General features: G+C 42.7%; 1 protein-coding gene across 1 annotated transcript in view; it reads right to left on the bottom strand.

The window, feature by feature from the left end:
- Window positions 1–17,997, bottom strand: part of EFHC2 (EF-hand domain containing 2) — a 171,121-nt gene that overhangs the window by 149,438 nt on the left and 3,686 nt on the right. The window lies entirely within an intron of this gene.

Below are 17,997 nucleotides of genomic sequence, written 5' to 3'. Positions count from 1 at the left end.
CAACACCTAGCAAGGTGAAAAGGCACAGAAGAGCGGACTTCAAAAAATGGAATGCAAAGATCAGTTTATTCCGGTGAAAAAAAAACAAATTGAAGCCCATCCCTAATTTTCTTCCTAAGCCATATTTTCATGATCTTTTTAAGTCTAACAACCCAGGGCACAAGGAGCTAGATCAGTATTTGTTACAGTAGTGTTTCTAAGAATGAGAAACTGGAAACAATGCAGATGTCTGCTAACAGTGGAAAAGGCACATCAACTGTGCTGTCTCTATAGATGGACTGTTAATACGTAAGTGTAAAATTACATGTATTGATAAAGGTAAATCTCAAAAAAAATAAAGGTCAAGCAAAAGAAAATAGGCAGTAGCAGGGCAAATAAAATTAGATAATTCCAAAAACTTAAAAAAAATCAGGAATATTAGTGCATGGCTATTTTTCTGATAAGCAGCAACTTCAAGATTATATAACAGGCAGATCAGCTGATTCACAATAGAATAATATAGTCTATAATGAATATCTATTCTCCCTACTGCCCTGCATAACAGACATTTCAGATACAACTGATCTCACTCCACCCCCCTCAGAGTTCATAGCTTACTCTTCACCAAAAGCTAAATTCTGAGTTTGCTGTTTTAAAGTTAACATTTTGCTAAAGACTAAACAGAGCCAGGGCAACCGCCTTTGCCAAACATCATGACTTGGCAGGGCAGTTTGATGGAAGGGTCCAAAAGACCTCATTTTCTTTTGTGGGGAACCTGAAGAATGGGAAAAGGCCTGAATAGCCCTGGCTGGGGAAGCACAGCCGTAACAATTGTCCTGGGCAGAAAGCAGCCCAGCTATAAAGGTAAGAAGGCAGGGGTGGCGTTCAAGACACTGAATCTTGTTTTAAACAGGTAGTATAAGGGATCACTGTGGCCACAATATAAAGAACTGAGCAGATTGTCATAGTCCAAGCAAGATCATAATGGCCTAGACCAGGTAAATAGATGTGCAAATAGTAGTGATGATAAAAGTATGCATGTATTTTGAAGAAATAAAAAGAAACAATTCATTGATGGATTAGATGTATAGTGTGGGGCGGGAAGAGAGTTGTTAATGATTTCCAATGTTTTGACCTAAGCAACTGAAAGAATGGAGTTTTGGGTCCTAGGATGTGCAACAGTGGGAGAGAATTCTGATGAGAATTTTGGCACTAGGAGGCAGACTTGGAAGCTCAGAATTCCATCTAGAACATGTAATTCTCGAGATACCAGTCAAACAAACAAGTAGAAAGTTTGACAGCAGACGGATATGTCAGTTTGAATTCAGGAAAGGTAAGGATGGATATAAAAATTTCAAAAACATCAATGAAGATAAATGTTCAAGTCTATAATACTGATCTAATAGTGCAGATAAGTACAAGAATGAGACTTAAAATATCCCAATGTTAAGAAATCATGGCTATTGGACAGAATTAGCAAAGGAGACTGCAAAGAAATAGCTGGTGAGATAGGAAGAAAACAAAGAGGGGTTAGTGTCATGGAAAATAAGAAAGCATTTGAAGACCTATGGTCTGCTTACCTATAACAAACACTACTGAAGCTTCAGACTTGATCCCTGAGCAACACAGAGGTTAGTGACCCTGACAAGCATGGGTTTGACAGTCACAGGGACAGAAATATCTTGTGAACCATATGGCTCTTTGAATAGCTCTGGGTAGGAATGGCAAGTCAAACTCTTGAGTTTGTCGTATTTATAATTCTCTTAAAATAACCCAAGCTCAGAAAATTATAAGAAATAAATATAAGAAGGTCTAAACATTATCTTCTCTTGAAGTCTCTTCTGACGGCTAGAGGCAGAACATTCTGTTCCTGCACAGATCTTCAAATAAACTCTTGACAGTGACTTAGCCTTTAACAATTTATTTACTCGCTGGTTATCCCCTGACTGCTGCCCCAGCTATATAACCGAGACCAGACACAGTGCTCAGAACATCCTACACTTACACAAATATATATCTGTTAAACAACAGATGAGACTCTGAAAAATGTACTAGTGGTACTGACAGAAACAAGGGAACTCAAAATATTCATTCTGATCATTTATTCAACAAAGGAGCTCCATCTGTTTGCCCGTAATTCCTACAGTCATCACTCTACTTGGCATACTATATTATAGTGATCTGTTGATAACCTTGTATTTGATACTAGACTTACACTTCCTGAGAATGTTGACTATAGGGCCTGGCACACAGTACATGTTCAGTTAAGGATCTGGTGAATCGCTAGAACACACACTGGATTAGCTCCAAGTAATCAGATATAATCACCTGGTCTATAATCCATACTGTCTGACTTAGACCCTTTTAATAAAATATATTCACTTGGAATTCTGGGAAACTGAGAATGGAACCAGGGAGTTATGGCATAAACTTGGAACCAGGAAGGGTAGAGGAAGAGATGTGGTATAGGAAGCCTGACATTCCCCTTCTAGCTTTGCCATTTATGGGCCATGCGATTCTACAGCAGTTATTTTATTTATCTAGAAGCCTCTGGCTTTGCCCTCTCTATACTAAAAATAATGATAGATGTTTCATACAGCAATCATTAGCACTGAAGGGAACAGGTGAGTGTACCTGACGGTATTCATTATTTTCTTAAGGATAACATCATGCAATTGGCTTTTACAGAGAACTGAACTGGAGCGCCAATACAAAAGGACCAAGTACTATTTATCCCCTTAGTAACCAATATGAGAGCTAATATTTCCTCTCTCATAAGCAGATTTTATAGAACATTTCTATAATTAATTTAGTGAACATTTTATATGATTTAATTTTCTATATCTAAGTCATTTTGTAAAACTGTCTCCCCTTCATGACGTTATGGATCATAATAATATTTGTTGAATGAATATGCATGCATTATCTCACTTCTGTTCCTCAGGCAAAAGTCACTTTTAACACTGTTTTTTCTTAGTTCTGTGAAAGCAGGACCAGTTTGTCTAATTTTTCATTCAATATCTAGCACACAACCTGACAGCTACATAGTCAATAATTCTTGAACTTACCCACACCATCAGTCATTTTGAAGATTAATTTTTTTGGCAACCCACTATAGCAAATGGCAGATTTTATGCATATGGATTTGGGCTACAAAAATGCAAAGAATTATCCTATGGAGTAGCAGAAGTCACAGACAAATTCACACAGCACTGCGGTCTTACAGTGAGCCTTAAAGAATGCACTGAGTTTGTCTGAGCCAAGTCAAACAAAAGATATCAGAACATGTTGAAGGACTGGAACTAGACCCAGCTAGATCCACCAGCATTAGAAACTAAAGCTGGAAAAGTTGATGAGGAAATCAACCCATAGCAAACCTTAAACAGCAAAATCAAATACTTGAATTACATGTTACGAGGTGCCTCATTTCTGCTATTTCTTATTTTGAAGAACATTTCCTTCCTTCTTTCTTCCTTTCTTTCAACAGGTAAAGAGACAGACAGCTAAAGAGTGCTCCCATCTGCTGATACACTCCCCTAAATGCCCACAAAGGTCCTTTAGGAGGTGAACCAGCAGGTGGAAGGTGAATCACTCTCTCTTTTCCTCTCTGCCTTTCAAAAATTAAACAAACATGTAAAATAAAGCATGTATTAAATGGTCTATGTGTCTTAAAACAAGGAGTCTTCAAACGGTTTCAGAAAACGTGCCTTATCTTTTCACTTCATTTTTTCCATGAGCTTTTTTGAAATACTCATATTTCCTAATTCCTTGCTGAATAAGCCAAATTTAATCTTTTTAAAGAATATTCTGAACATGAAAGAAATGATTACTAAAACCTCCCTACAATTCTTGGCTTCTGAGTCATGAATTCACACATTCAAAGTAACAACAACAACAAAAAAAAACTCTTTAAAAGGTCAGTAATGCCAATTTGCATTGTTACTCTAATCAGCAGAACATACAAAATTCCATGTTTGCTCTATTGAAGCATTCACCTAAAATATTGAATTCAAAATTTCATATTATAAATGAATTGCTTATGGCTTTAATTGATACAACAGTTCATATGGCACCTATTAAAAATATGGTGCTCCCCAATACACACACACACCACACACAGAGTATACAAACTTGAAATCTCCCTTTATATCTTCTAGGATCACAAAGACAACTGCCCATTGCACTAATGACTGTGACGTGGGGCGCAGGGTCTGTCCCAGGAAATTAAACAGAAATATTAGCAAATGATAAACATAGACATAAACTACCCCCAAATCAATGCTCCCTGGCATCTCAATTTCCTGGTTCCCATTGTTCTTATGATATTGTGGTTGTAAAAGGCATCAGTTTCTCATTGGTTCACATTACATTAACAGCTGTATCACCACCCTTCCTTTACTTCTTAGTTTCATCACATATTTGAATTGATTAATGAATAATCAGCAAGTTGTCAGAGCCACTAGAGAAACCATACGCTAATTCCAACTCAGAAACGGGCTACAGATAATAGCAGCCAGCTTTGTTGATTCATTGGTCACCTCCCTGTCAGAGCTCTAGCATCCCAGAGTCTCTTGTTACTTTAGGCTGCCTCGCAAAATCTGACAACCAAAGGCAAAGGCAAGTAGAGGAAGACAAGGAGCTTGGGAAGGACCCAACAGCTCACTGGGATCACCATGCCTAGAAACCCACCTGTGCAGATGCAAAATGTAATTCCTGTTACCATAACAGCTAACAACTTTAGCTCTATTCTAAACATTTTAGAAGCATTAATCTCTTAATCCTCAAAGAAAATCTCTGAGTATGTGCTATCATTATCCTCATTTTGATTCTGAGACACACAGAGTTGAAGTCATTTTCCTAAGGTCATTCCATTTAACTGGTGAATCCAAGTGTGCAACCTCGTCCTCTAACGGTTGCACCTCACATTCTTCCTACTCTTAGAGAAAAGTAACAGACTTCCCCTGTTGAAGCCATCAGGGTTGAGCTTCTACTTTTGTTTTGGACAAATCTAATAGCAAAACTGACTTCTTGGGACTTGAAATGGAACAAAGAAATCAGAGCATTTGGATCTAGACTCAATGCCTTAAGAAGCAGAGCAAGGATTAGAAGACACATCCGCAGAAACACATCTATAGCTACCAGTTGTTACTGGAAAGTTGGAGATCAAAGACAGTTGTCATCTGGTATTTCAATACATATTAACACCATTTATTTTTTATTAAATTTATTCATTAATTACATTGTGTTGTAATTACACAGAATCTGGGATTCTCTCCCCACCCTCCCCCCATGGTGGGTTCCTCCACCTTGTTGCATAACCATAGTTCAAGTTCAGTTGAAATTCCCTCTTTGCAAGTATATGCCAAGCATAGAGTCCAACATCTTATAGTCCAGTCAAGTCCAACTACTTATTGGGAAGACCCTCTGGTCTGAGGGCAGAGTCAGCAGAGTATCATCCCGGTCAAATAAAAGCACTAACATACCATCTGCAACAATTAACATCGTTATGGAATTAATTGACATGGTATTGAGCAGTCAACATGTTAAAAATAAATGCGATTTCTTAACCACTTTCTAACACCATTTATTTTTCCAATTAGTTTTTGAGGTTAATATGAAATTTAGGATCAAATTATCTAAAGCTATCTCCTTAGATAACTCTTCCTGCTGAGGCCAGAGACTCTTCCACTTCTATTTCATAAAGAATAAAATGAGTTTTTATTCTTCCCTATCATATTTATTTCATGAATTTGTTTTCTCTTCTCTGTCCTTTGAGGGAAAAGAAGTCATTCAACAGATACTGTGAACCTCCCAGAGAAAATAACAACACAACTGACAGCAGCTAGTGGGATTTTAGGGCTCCAGACCTTAAGAGTGAGAAGGCTATCATTTCTTGCTAATAAAGTTAAATCATCCAAAAAGTAACTCCAAAAGTGAAAAAAAAATTCACACCACAGAAAACCTCAAACAATTTTCAAGCCAATTTTCCTCTCTTTCCAAACTTAACTTTGGAAAAACATTGTACTTGTAATTCAGAGTCATCAATGTAATACAAGATTGATTTTATACATTTAAAAACTATTCAAATCAGTAGAGTAGAAAATAAAATGGAAATCAATAAGACCTAGAGAGATGTGCTGAACTTCCCCACAACACTTGTTTTTTTTTTTTTGTTTTTTGTTTTTTTAATTAAATTTATTCATTAATTACATTGTGTTGTAATTACATAGAATCGGGGATTCTCCCCCCACCCAACACTTGTTTTTTTTTCTCTAAATAATTCAACTCAAGTTGCCAATCAATAAAGATAATTCTAAAACCTTCCTCTAAAGCCAGTTAAAATCACGGGCTCATAGTAAATCCATTGCCAAATTCCTTCTCCTTTGCTGCTCTCCACTTAAAAATTCCAGGAAGAACTCACTACTACATTCATTTCCTCAGCCTCTTTTTCAGAAGCTTTTGGGATTACAGTAAAACTTCTTTGTCCTTTTGAGGCCAGAGATAGACAGAGATGATGCTACCCCTACTTAAACTCTTCTTGCCTTCAGAGGTATACATGATGACTGGAGCTACAGCAGCTACATCAGGATGGTGGGCAGGACAGTGGGGAGGACTGCAGAGATGTCACCTGAAATACACTGAGCTTCCAAATATCTGCTAGCAGTCACCTACCTCCATACTTCCCGTTTTGTGGGGGAAAAATGAATCCTTACTTACTTAAGCCTCTGTTGTTCAGGTATTCCATTACTTAGAGCAGAAAACCCAGCTAGTGCATGCAATCTGCAAGGGCTGTTCATTAGAGTTGCTTTCTTTTTTTTAACAACATAAGAATTAAGTGATGTAAAGGGTAATTTTATTTACACTTGGGAAAAATAAAGACAAAGAACCATCTTGACAAAGAAAAATCTAGTGGAAGGAGTCACTGCCCTGATAATTAAATTTACTATAAAGCTACAGAAATTCAATTGATCAACCAGATCCATGGAACAAAATAGTTAAACTAGAAGAGACACACCTAAATGTATACTCAACGGTTTTACAGAGATACAAAGACAATTCAATGGAAGGAGAGCCTTTCCAAGGGATGGTGCCAGAGCAGTTGGGCATCTAGAGATCTGAAAATCATGACCTAAACACACACCTTATACAAAAATTAACCTGAAATGGATCACAGATTTTAAAATAAAATAAAGCATGAGACTATAAAACATTTATTAAAACAATAAGAATCACAGAAAAAATCTTTAGGATCTAGATCTAGGCACAGAGTTTTCAGTCTTGCCAAATACATCATTAGGAAAGCCAAGAATTTGTTTAGCCTTCAACTGGTCTAGCGGGTCACTGCCACAGTTGATACTGTCAGGTGGAATTTGAGTATCCTGGGGCCTGAGTATAAAGGATTTAAAATACTCAGCTCTCGGGCCAGGCATGTGAACCGGAACCTCCACTCCATTGGACGCTTTTGGCAAAAGGGTGGGGAGCGCAGCCTGGCCCAACTGCTTTAAAAGCAGCCAGCATCATCTTAGCTCGGGTGGCCAGTGCATCTATCAGCGCTGGGCTCCGCCCACTGGCCACCCGCCCACAAACTCTAGGGACTTGGGGTTGAGGAATTACTGCCTAGGGACATTCATGGATAAGGCCATTGTACACATAGGTGAGGAATGAACCCTGAGAGACACCCAACAGGACTACTGTACTTGCAGGTAAGCAAGGGGACTGAGACCTGGTGATTTGGAGGGGAGAGACTGGAGGATCTGTATGGGTCAGACTGATTATCAACCCATATGGGAGTCCTGAAATGGGCTTGTTAGTGCAGAACATTGCTGACCGCTACATGCCAGACCACACAAAAGCTAGGGCTAGGGGCCTGTCTAGCAGTGCTAGATCCCAGTACCTGACTGAGTGTCAGAAGAGGGGACAGGTCACATTAGGCAGGGCCATGACACTAACCAGAACACCAGAGAACCAGGTCCAGGGGTAGCTTCTGCAGGGGACAAGTGGGCCTACCCTGTGGTATAATACAAGCCCTGCTGGTTAGCTCAAGAGATGGGTTGAACTAGGTGTGATCATGGAATCTACCAACACTCAACAAGTACTAGAGCTGAGAATAGGCTGGAGAGGCCCAGGATACAGCACCTGCATGTGCATCCTAAAACAGGATGTGAGGCAGACCAGGTCGCAACAGCCACCAGCTCATATAAAGGCCAAGATGGAGGGGCAAGCTATGCCGGGGAAAGGGCCTAGCACCTGCTATCACATGTAAGATCTGGGTCTGGGAGTGGACCAAGTGGGGGAACCTGGGAAACTCCTTCTGGTGGGTCATAACTCCCTCTTGGTGGGTCATAACTCCCTCTTGGTGGGCCATAACTCCCTCTGGTGGGTCATAACTCCCTCTGGTCCAGGCCTGGGGGTAGGGTAAGTTGGGCATGGTAACTCCAGCCATTGGTTAATGGGTGGGTTGGTTTTGGAAGCAGGCATACTGGGCAGGGCCAAGTGAACCTTAACCCACCGGCAAGTGCAGAAATCAGGCTAGAACACAGGTCATGCGGGCTAGGCTGCCACACCTGCTGGTTTGCATGAGCCAAGGATGGGAACAGACTGAGTAAGGCCAGGTGCCAACACCTGCCAGTGAGAGTTCGAACTAGGGGCAGGCCAGGTCAGGCCAGGCTGCAGCAGCCAAGACAAAGGCTAAGACAGGTGAGGAGAGCAACCACTGGCACATGTAAGACCTATGGCTTGGAACAAGCCTGGTCAAGGAGCTAAGGGGACACCCTGGCTGGGCTGTAGTTCCACTGAGCAGATGTGAGGGACAGAGGAGGGGCTACTGTCTGGTCTGGACATGGCTGCAGTGTCCCTCGGCACAAATGTGGACTGGGTCTGGGATGCACCAGACTGGTCACACAAAGCACTCCTTGGTGCTTGTGAGAACCAGAGTAGGTATAGGACAAGCTGGGCTAGGTATCTGCCCCTGCTAAGCCATGTGTGAGCTGTCTGGGTGTGGGCCAGGCTTGGTTGGGTTATAACACCCAACAGTAAAAACTGGAATGGGTGAGGGCTGGTCAGGAAAGGCCACTATTCCTCTTAGGACAGGAGGTGGACCAAGTAGGGCTGGCCCATGGGCATAAGATCTAGCATTGGGAAAGTTTCTGATGGAGCAGCTTGGAGAACTCTTCTGTTGGGACATAGTCCCTGCAGGTAAGAACAAGAACCAAGACAAGGAACAGTCTAGAGCAGGCCAAGTAATGATACCCAATGGCATGTATTTGGCTCAGGTCGAGGGCAAACCAGGCTGGGCCAGTTCATATCACTGGGCTGGGCTGGGCTAAGCTGTAGTCCCCACCAGCATGAGCTGGAATTGGAGGATGGCCAGGCCAGGCCAGGCTGTAACACCCACTGTCAAATGTGGAGGTGAGGCAGGTCATACCAGACTGGGCCGCAGCACCCAACCAGCACAAGTGAAACCTCTCAGGGAGGGGCTGAACACAGTAGGAGGGTTGCGTGGGGGCTCCCCTGCTGTACCACCACTCCCACTGGATAGCATGAGACTGCGATGGAGGCAGACCAGGCCGGGCATGGCCACAATACCTGTTGCCCTGCATGTAAGCTGAATCAGGGGAAAGCCAGGCTGGGTTGACTGTTCCTACAGGTGCATATACAAACCAGAGTGGGTGTGGGTTGGTTGGGCTTTGCCAAAGCTTCAGCTGGCAGATGCTGGCCCCGGAGGCAAATTCTGTCAAGTTAAACTGCAGACCCACGTGGAGAGCGCAAAATCCAGGAGTGAGAGTGTGCCCCTTAGGGAAATAGTGGCACTGCCCTCTTGAGTTGCCACTCTGGTGAGCATGAGAACCAGGTCTAGGGCAGCATGGCTACACAGAGAGTGGCACCTGCCAGCAGGTGTATGGGCTGGATAGTGGGGTTAGTTTGGTTGAACCGGGCTTCAGTGCCTACTGACATGTATGAGAGCTGAACAGGATGGGGATAGATTGAACCAGTCTACTGTACATACTGGCAAGCACGGGAACCGGGCAGAGAACAGGCCTAGTGGAGGTTATTGTGGGTCACTCTGAGGGCCGAGTGTACAGTGGGCAGGATCAGGATGGATTCCAACACTCATTGATTTGCATAAAAGACAGGGCTGGAGACAGAACTGACCCAGCAATTGCAACTATCAGTGTGTGCATCAGACTGTGTCAGACCCTGTTTGGCAAACACACACAAGAATAAGATCTGAGATCACCTCAGATGAAGTCTTTGTGGGGATCCTCCCAACTGAATCAATGGACTCAGAGCCCAACCATGGAGAAAATTGTAGGCTCAATGGTCTGATGGTGGAGTGCATGTGTCAGACCTAGGTTTCCTCAGTGGCTTAGACGGAGCAGTAGACAGCATATCCAGGTACACATGGGGAATATGGCAGTACATTGGAGCCTGCAGAGAACACCTGGTACCAGAACAGAGGACGGAGGACAGAACAAACTGATCAACTACCGCAACCAAGTGTTGGCAGTAAATATCTGGGCAAATGAAGACTCTAAGGTGAACTATGTTAACTTTTTCATGTCAAGAATTATGTCAAGATTTCATCGTGCTTGGAGTGGCAAGATCAGCAGTAATTCAGAACTGTGAAACTATCTTGAGCAGGACCCTTGGAGCTCGCCCCACACTGGGGACTCTGGCATGGCGTCAGGTGGCTGTCCTCAATCCCAGGGTACAGAGGCATTTGGGAGGCTGGATGTGGCTTCTCCTCTTGTCTCCCCCACTACCCCAGAGGCAGGAGGGAAAAAAAAGAATGTGGAAATAATGGTCTCACCCACTTATAGCCCTTGACCCTTTGCACCTGATCATCTATGTAAAAATCATCAAAAATTAAAATTTTTAAAAATTACTCAGTTCTCACTTTATTTTGTTTTAAGGAATCCCATTCTCCAAGAAGTTTGCTCTGTACCTTCAGGAACAGAATAAACATCCCAGGAAATGGCCCAAAAATTTCTTTACTTTTATACTATCAGCATGTCTGGAATCCTATTTGTCCTGCCTGATGTATACAAACAGAAAAATCTGCTGCTTTTGGAAAAAAAAAAAACTAAACTGAAGAGAGAAATGCCCCTCAGCACAGCACAATGGGCCACAGGGAGGCTTTGAGTCACAACTTGCATTGTGACATCTTCATGCTGCCCTGGTCCCTTAGTATAAGCCATACACCCTAACAGCCTTATAGCTTATATAAGCCACTAAATCAAATGACTTTCTTCTTTATATTCACTGTTGCTAAAATAAGAATTATTTTATTACACAGCAGCAGTGGAAGACATAAGCGAGGGGCAAATTTCAGAGAAGAATCTCCCTGGTAGGTTTTAACCACAGTTGCTGCAAGTGACAAATAGAGATCTACGAAGGGCTCGCCTTGTATAAGTCACTGAGAACATAGGGCAACCCAAAAAAGCAATCAAATGGTTTTGCAGTCAGCTGAGGACTGTCATGATCACACATAAAGAACGCAGAAATACAACCAGGGAAATAAGGTCACAAATGAAGGGTTTGAACAATAAAAGCTTTCAGGGTTAGGGAGAGAGATGGTGCTACGGTTTCAATATATTCCCCTATAATTTATTGTGTTAGAAATGCAATCCCCAAAGTTACATGCTTACATTTTATTTGGAGTCAGGGCTTTGGAGAGGTAATCAGGTTTAGATGAGACTCTGGGGCAGGGCCACCACACTGGCCTTAGTGGCTTTCTAAGAAGACAAGTCTGAGAGTGTGCTGCTCTTTCCAGCCATGCGATGCCTTTCACCATATCAGGAAGCAGCAAGGTCTTCACCAGATGTTAGTGCCCTACTCTTGGACTTCATGGACTCCAGAACTGTGAACAAAATAAACCTCTATTCTCTACATAGCAACAGGAAGGGCTAAGTATGATGGTTCTTGCTGAGCCTGAAAGCTGAGCCTGAAATCAAGTCCCCAAAGAGTACCTTGAATGAAGATGCTAGATATCAACAGGTCCATTTCCCAGCCTTCCTCCCTTAGCCTCAAGTTGTCCTTACCCCGCCTTTTGGAAGCACTGAAGCTAACTCACTGAACTGAGGCGGTGGGAAAGCCGACCCAGTAAGTTTCTAATCACCAGACTTAGGAGGTCGTTTGCTTTTCCAGTAGATATTACCACAATGACCTGTATAGTCTCATGTGATTTTATTTAGGGGAGTTCCATGTCTGGGCAGAGAAATTACAGGCCCAGGGCAGAAAATAGTGAAGCCCATTTGGCCATCTCAAAAATTCCCTGAGAAATACAGCAGTGCTAGTCAACTTGGAACTTAGATACAAGCCAAACACATTAACTGGACCAAATAACCATCATGACTCCAATCAGCCCTTATCACCTGGCCAGAGGTCAACAAGCAATGCCCCTATTCTTTGATTCCCTTATTCCCAGCTCCCCCTTTCTAGCCTCATTCAAATGCAGAATGGTAGTTCTAGAGATGTAAATCAAGTACCTCCTTCTTTGTTGACAGATTAAACTTTCCTTTGTTTTCAAACCTTGCCCACATTATTTTGACTCAGCACCACTGGCAAGGACTGAACTTTCAGTAATAAGATGATCAAGTAAAGTTTTAATGAGGAAGGGGAATCACAACCAAATTTTCAGAGAAGCCTAGAATCTAAATGGGATAGAGAGACATGAGAATGCTGTTAGGGAGGGGGACAAATAAAATGATTGAATGGGAAAGCCCAGAGTGATTCAAAGAATGGGAAGTAAGCATGCTAGTTTAACCAGAATGTTAGGCTTGGTGTTCTCCACTATGGAAAAGAAGATTTGGGGCCCTTGGCTTAGGTGTTAGTATGCTGCTTAGGATGCCTGCATCCCACATCAGAGTTACCTGGGTTTCAACCCAGCTCCAGCTAACCTCAGTTTCCTGCTAATTCAGATCCTGAGAGGCAGCAGTGACTGTTGAAGTAATCGGGTTCTTGCCACTCCTGGGGAGAGACCTGGATTGAATCTGCAGTGCCTCCCTTCAATAATCACAGCAGGCTTTCAGGGGAGTGAACCAGCAGACAGGAGCACTTGCATGTGCTCTTTCATTCTCTCTCTCTAATGCTGTTAGAATCTTTCTTTTTATAAGATTTATTTATTTTTATTGGAAAGTCAGATTTACAGAGAGAAGGAGACACACAGAGCTGGATGGGTAGTGGAGCAACGGGGACACAAACCAGCGCCCATATGGAATCCTGGTGAATGCAAGGTGAGGACTTAGCCACTAAGCTACCACACCAGGCCCTGGAATCTTTTTAAGATTTATTTTAATTGAAAGGAAGAGTGACACACAGAGAGAAACAGAGAGAAATCTTCCATCTGCTAGTTCACTCTGCAAATGCCTGCAATGTTCAGTCCATGCCAGGCCAAAGCCAGTAGCCTAGAACTCTGTTCAGGTCTCCTTTGTGGATGACAGAAGCCCAAGCGCACTAGAGACAACTTCTGCAGCCTTCACGGGTACATTAGCAGGCAGTTGGATTAGCAGCAGAGCAGCCAGGACTCCAACCAGGCATTCTAATATGAAATGCTAGAGTCACAAGCAGAAGCTTGTCCATCTGCACCATAAGGCCAGTCTCTATTGTTGGAATCTTTATGATATCCTCATGTGTTACTTACATAACACAACAATTAAGATTTATTTACTATCTGAGAGGCCGACTCACAGAGAGGAAGAGAGAGGAAGTGAGGAACGGAGAGATAGGAAAGAGTATCTTTTATCTGCTTATTCACTCCCCAAATGGTGACAATGGCCAGGGTTGAGCCAGGCTGAAGCCAAGAGCCTAGAACTACACCCGAGTTTCCTACATGGGTGCTGAGGCGCAAGCACTTGAGCCATCTTCCATTGTTTTTCCTGGTGCATTAGCAGGGAGCTTGACTGGAAGCAGAGCAGCAGGGACTTGAACCAGCGCTCCAATTAGATACCAATGTTGCAGGTAGCAGTTGAACCCACTGTGCCATTAAGCTGGCCCCAACAAAAGATTTAAAAAAAAATAGAATACTACAGCTGAAGAAAGTACAGTACTGATTCTGTAGCTAGGGTGGTACATGACATTTATTGGTCTTCAACAGTCATTATTAACCTCCTCTTGCATTTTCATTTTCCAAAAAAAGGCCAAAACATCATCAAGCACCCTTGGAGCAAAGGATAGCTACGTGGCTTGACTGTAACACACAAGCTGGAAGGAGGGAACCTACTGCAGGGTTCCTGGGAACAAACATATTGTTTTCTGATAGAAGAAGAGCCATGTCCTCTTCCTCTGTCCTATTTGTTAGGAACAATGTTGAGTAGTGGTGATCACTGAAATGAAGGCAACCATTTTGCAATGATGAGGTCATTAGCCTCACAAAGGAAAGCTAATATTCCAGAGATGACAGAACACAAAGATAAAAAGGGTCCCTTATAACATTCATCAGCTACTGTCTAAACCTGAAATTGCTATGAATGTACAGTGCTCCAGGTTAGGTGCTTGATTCCTAAATAGGCAAAGTGACTCTAATTTCCGAACTTCAAATTTACATATAGGAATGCCAAGGAAATAGCATGTCCTTCTGTAGGCATGCACAGCAGTTTCAGAAAGTGATCTAACCTGAGAAACATTCACTTTTGAAGGCATGTTAATAAATACTGGAAATGAAGGGACAGAATTCCATTTGTTTAAGAGAGAGTTCTCATCTGCTAGTTCACTCACCAAAAACAGTAACTTGGTAACGGGTGGAAGACCAAAACTAGGACTTGTGAACTCAATGCAAGCCTCCCACAGGTGTGGCAGCAACCCAATCACTTGAGACATTATCACTGATTCCTGGGGTTGCATTAGTAGGAAGCTGGGTTCGGGGTTGGAGTGGTGCATGGGACCCAGGCACTCTGATGTGTTCGAAATATGGATATCTTAACTAGCATGTTAACTGCTAGACACTGAGTTGGTAACTATAACTGCCAGCCATCATGGAATGAAATCAAACCTCAGCAATTTGGCAATACATTTCCAATGGAATATACCATAAAACAAACAGCAAAAAAGTCTTAAACTATTTTTATGACTCAATTTGTTAATACCATAGATATTACACATATGGCAAGATAAATCAAGAATTATGCTAAAGCCCCTGTGAATCAAAGTGTTCAGTATAAGTAACACATAAATATAAAATCAAAAAAGTTAAATAAAATCCCTATAATCCTTAATATTCACTGCAAATGTTTTAACTCATGTAGTAGTTTACCTTTAAAACTAGACACATGTTTTCTAGTCTTGTTTTTCTTTAAAGGCGTATTTTAGTAATGTGAAAGGCAGAGTTACAGAAAGAGGGAGAAACAGAGAGATCTTCCATCTGCTGATTCACACCCTAAATAGACCAATGGCAAAACTAGGACCCAGAATTTTCTTCCAGGTCTCCCACTTGGGTGCAGGAGCCCAAATACTTGGTATAAGGAGTTATTCGAATATCCCACCCTGGACCCGGCCCCATTTCATCCTCCTCACAGCTCACGAAATTAGCGCCAGTCCAGCCGTCCATCAATCAGTTGTAACCTGACATTTCACCCGAGAATCCCACCCCCAATCTCCCAGCCCCTTTCCCAACTCTGCCCGCTTACCAATCATTCTTAGGCAATCACCTGTGACAGTCTCAGGCACCAATCCCCTGGGGCCTGCCCTCAATCCCTCCCAATCCCCGCCCCCCCACACCTTGTGGGCTCACCTGAATGGCTTAAAGGCCCCCAGGTGCTCGTGCTCTCTCTCTCTCTTCTCCTTCCACCCCCCACCTTCCTCCCCCTCCCGCCCCCCCCTTCCTGCCCCACTAGAATAAACCTCCTAAAATACCTCATTGCATCTGGTGTTTCCGGCTCATGGTAAAGAACCAGGCTGCGGGAATCAGTTGCGTGTAATAAGGTAACAATTAGAACTTCACCTGTTTTGAGTGTACCCTCGCTACCCTACGAGGCTCCTGCCAGTGCATGCAGCCATTCGACCAGCCTGCCCCCAGCCCTGGCCTTCACATGCTCAGGCGCAGTGCTGCATAATCTTACCGTGGAGTGCTATTGAGCCTTAAAAGGAAGGAAATTCTGACACTTGTAACAACATGAAGATTTTATACTAAGTGAACTAACCACAAAAGGAAGACATTGTATAATTGCACTCAGATGATATACTACTCAGAGTATTTAAACTCACAAAGGGACAGGGAACCTGGGGGATTATTGTTCAGTGAATACAGAATTTCAGTTCTGGAGGACAAAAGACATAGAGGTGAATGATGACCATGGTTATACAATAAAAACTGAGTGTGCTTCATGTCCATGAACTTAAAAATGGTAGAATTTAATGCAAAATAAAGCAATAACAGTAAAATGAAGTAATATTGATTATATGAACATGTGTACTGTGTGAAATTCATCAAACTCAGAAGTACACTTAAACTCATGCACAGTTCTGCTTCAATGAAAGAATGACTTATTAAGAACTAGAACAGAATAGAAAACGTCACAGTACATTGCCTGTAATGAAGGCAATTTGGTTTTGGTGTGTGTGCGTGTATATGTGAAATTTTGTCCCAGTTAAATATATCTGTACTGAATCATAATGTAACATATATTTCAGATTGAAATAAAACTGCATTGTACTGGTAAAAAAAAAATAATAAGTAAATAAATAAAAAGAACTTCACCTGTTTTAAATAACTAACACTTGGGATGTGCTCAGCTACTTTCCCATACGCATTAGCAGGAAGCTGGATCAGAAGTAGAGCAGCCAGTGCTGCAAGCAGTGGACTAACCCACTACACCATAGTGCCAGCCCACCCTCTAGCCTTGTTTTAAGCAAAGTCAAGACACATACTAGGAGAAAGTATTGTACGCTCACAAATCCAACCATGGACTTCCATCTAGAAATTTTTAAAATGCCTCAAGACTCAGCAGGAAACAACTCCATAAAAGACAGGACCTGACAATCCCCCAAAGGAGTTATAGTATGGCAAATAAGCAGATGAAAAGATGTTCAGCATCATAGCCAGCAGGGAAATAATCAAAGTCAAATCAAGATGCAACACTCTTGTACACCTACTAAAATGGCTAATCCAAGACACTGATCAAACCAGTGGCTCACAAGGATTCAGAATCGCAATTCTCATTCACTGCTGGTGAGAATGCGAAGTGGCACACCACCTCAGACAGACAGTTGGGCAACTTCTTATGACATTAAGCATAAGATTTACTGCACGGCCAGTTCCAAACATCCTATCAGAGTCAGTTATCCCACCTGTCATAGGAAAGCACTGAATATTACTCACTGTTTGTAACTTTTTACTCCCGAGAGCGAAACTTTCTTATTTAACAGACACTCAGCTGAAAATGAAATCAATGGATGCTTATCTCAAGTTTTTCCCAGAATTCAGCAATGTACGTGACAAAATGACTACAGCTCCCCCTCCATGACTACAACAGCCAGAGCTGCACTGATCCGAAGCCAGGAGCCCAGAACTTCTTCCAGCTCTCCCACACAAGTGCAGGATTCCAAGGCTTTGAGCCATCCTCTTCTGCTTTTCCAGGGCACAAGCAGGGAGCTCAATGGGAAGTGGAAACCCAAAACATGAACCAGTGCCCATACGGAATCCTGGTGGTTGCAAGGCGATCACTTTAGCCACTAGGCTACTTGCACTGGGCCCAAATTTGTCTTTTTTTTTTTTAAAGATCTATTCATTTTATTACAAAGTCAGATATACAGAGAGGAGGAGAGACAGAGAGGAAGATCCTCCGTCCGATGATTCACTCCCCAAGTGAGCCGCAATGGCCGGTGCGTGCCGATCCGAAGCTGGGAACCAGGAACCTCCTCCAGGTCTCCCACGCGGGTGCAGGGTCCCAATGCACTGGGCCGTCCTCAACTGCTTTCCCAGGCCACAAGCAGGGAGCTGGATGGGAAGTGGAGCTGCCGGGACCAGAACTGGCGCCCATATGGGATCCCGGGGCGTTCAGGGCGAGGACTTAAGCCGCTAGG

The sequence above is a fragment of the Ochotona princeps genome, chromosome X, assembly GCF_030435755.1.
Source record: "Ochotona princeps isolate mOchPri1 chromosome X, mOchPri1.hap1, whole genome shotgun sequence".
Taxonomy (NCBI): Eukaryota; Metazoa; Chordata; class Mammalia; order Lagomorpha; family Ochotonidae; genus Ochotona; species Ochotona princeps.
Note: the sequence above shows the minus strand (reverse complement) of the source record. Positions and strands in the feature narration are given on the sequence as shown.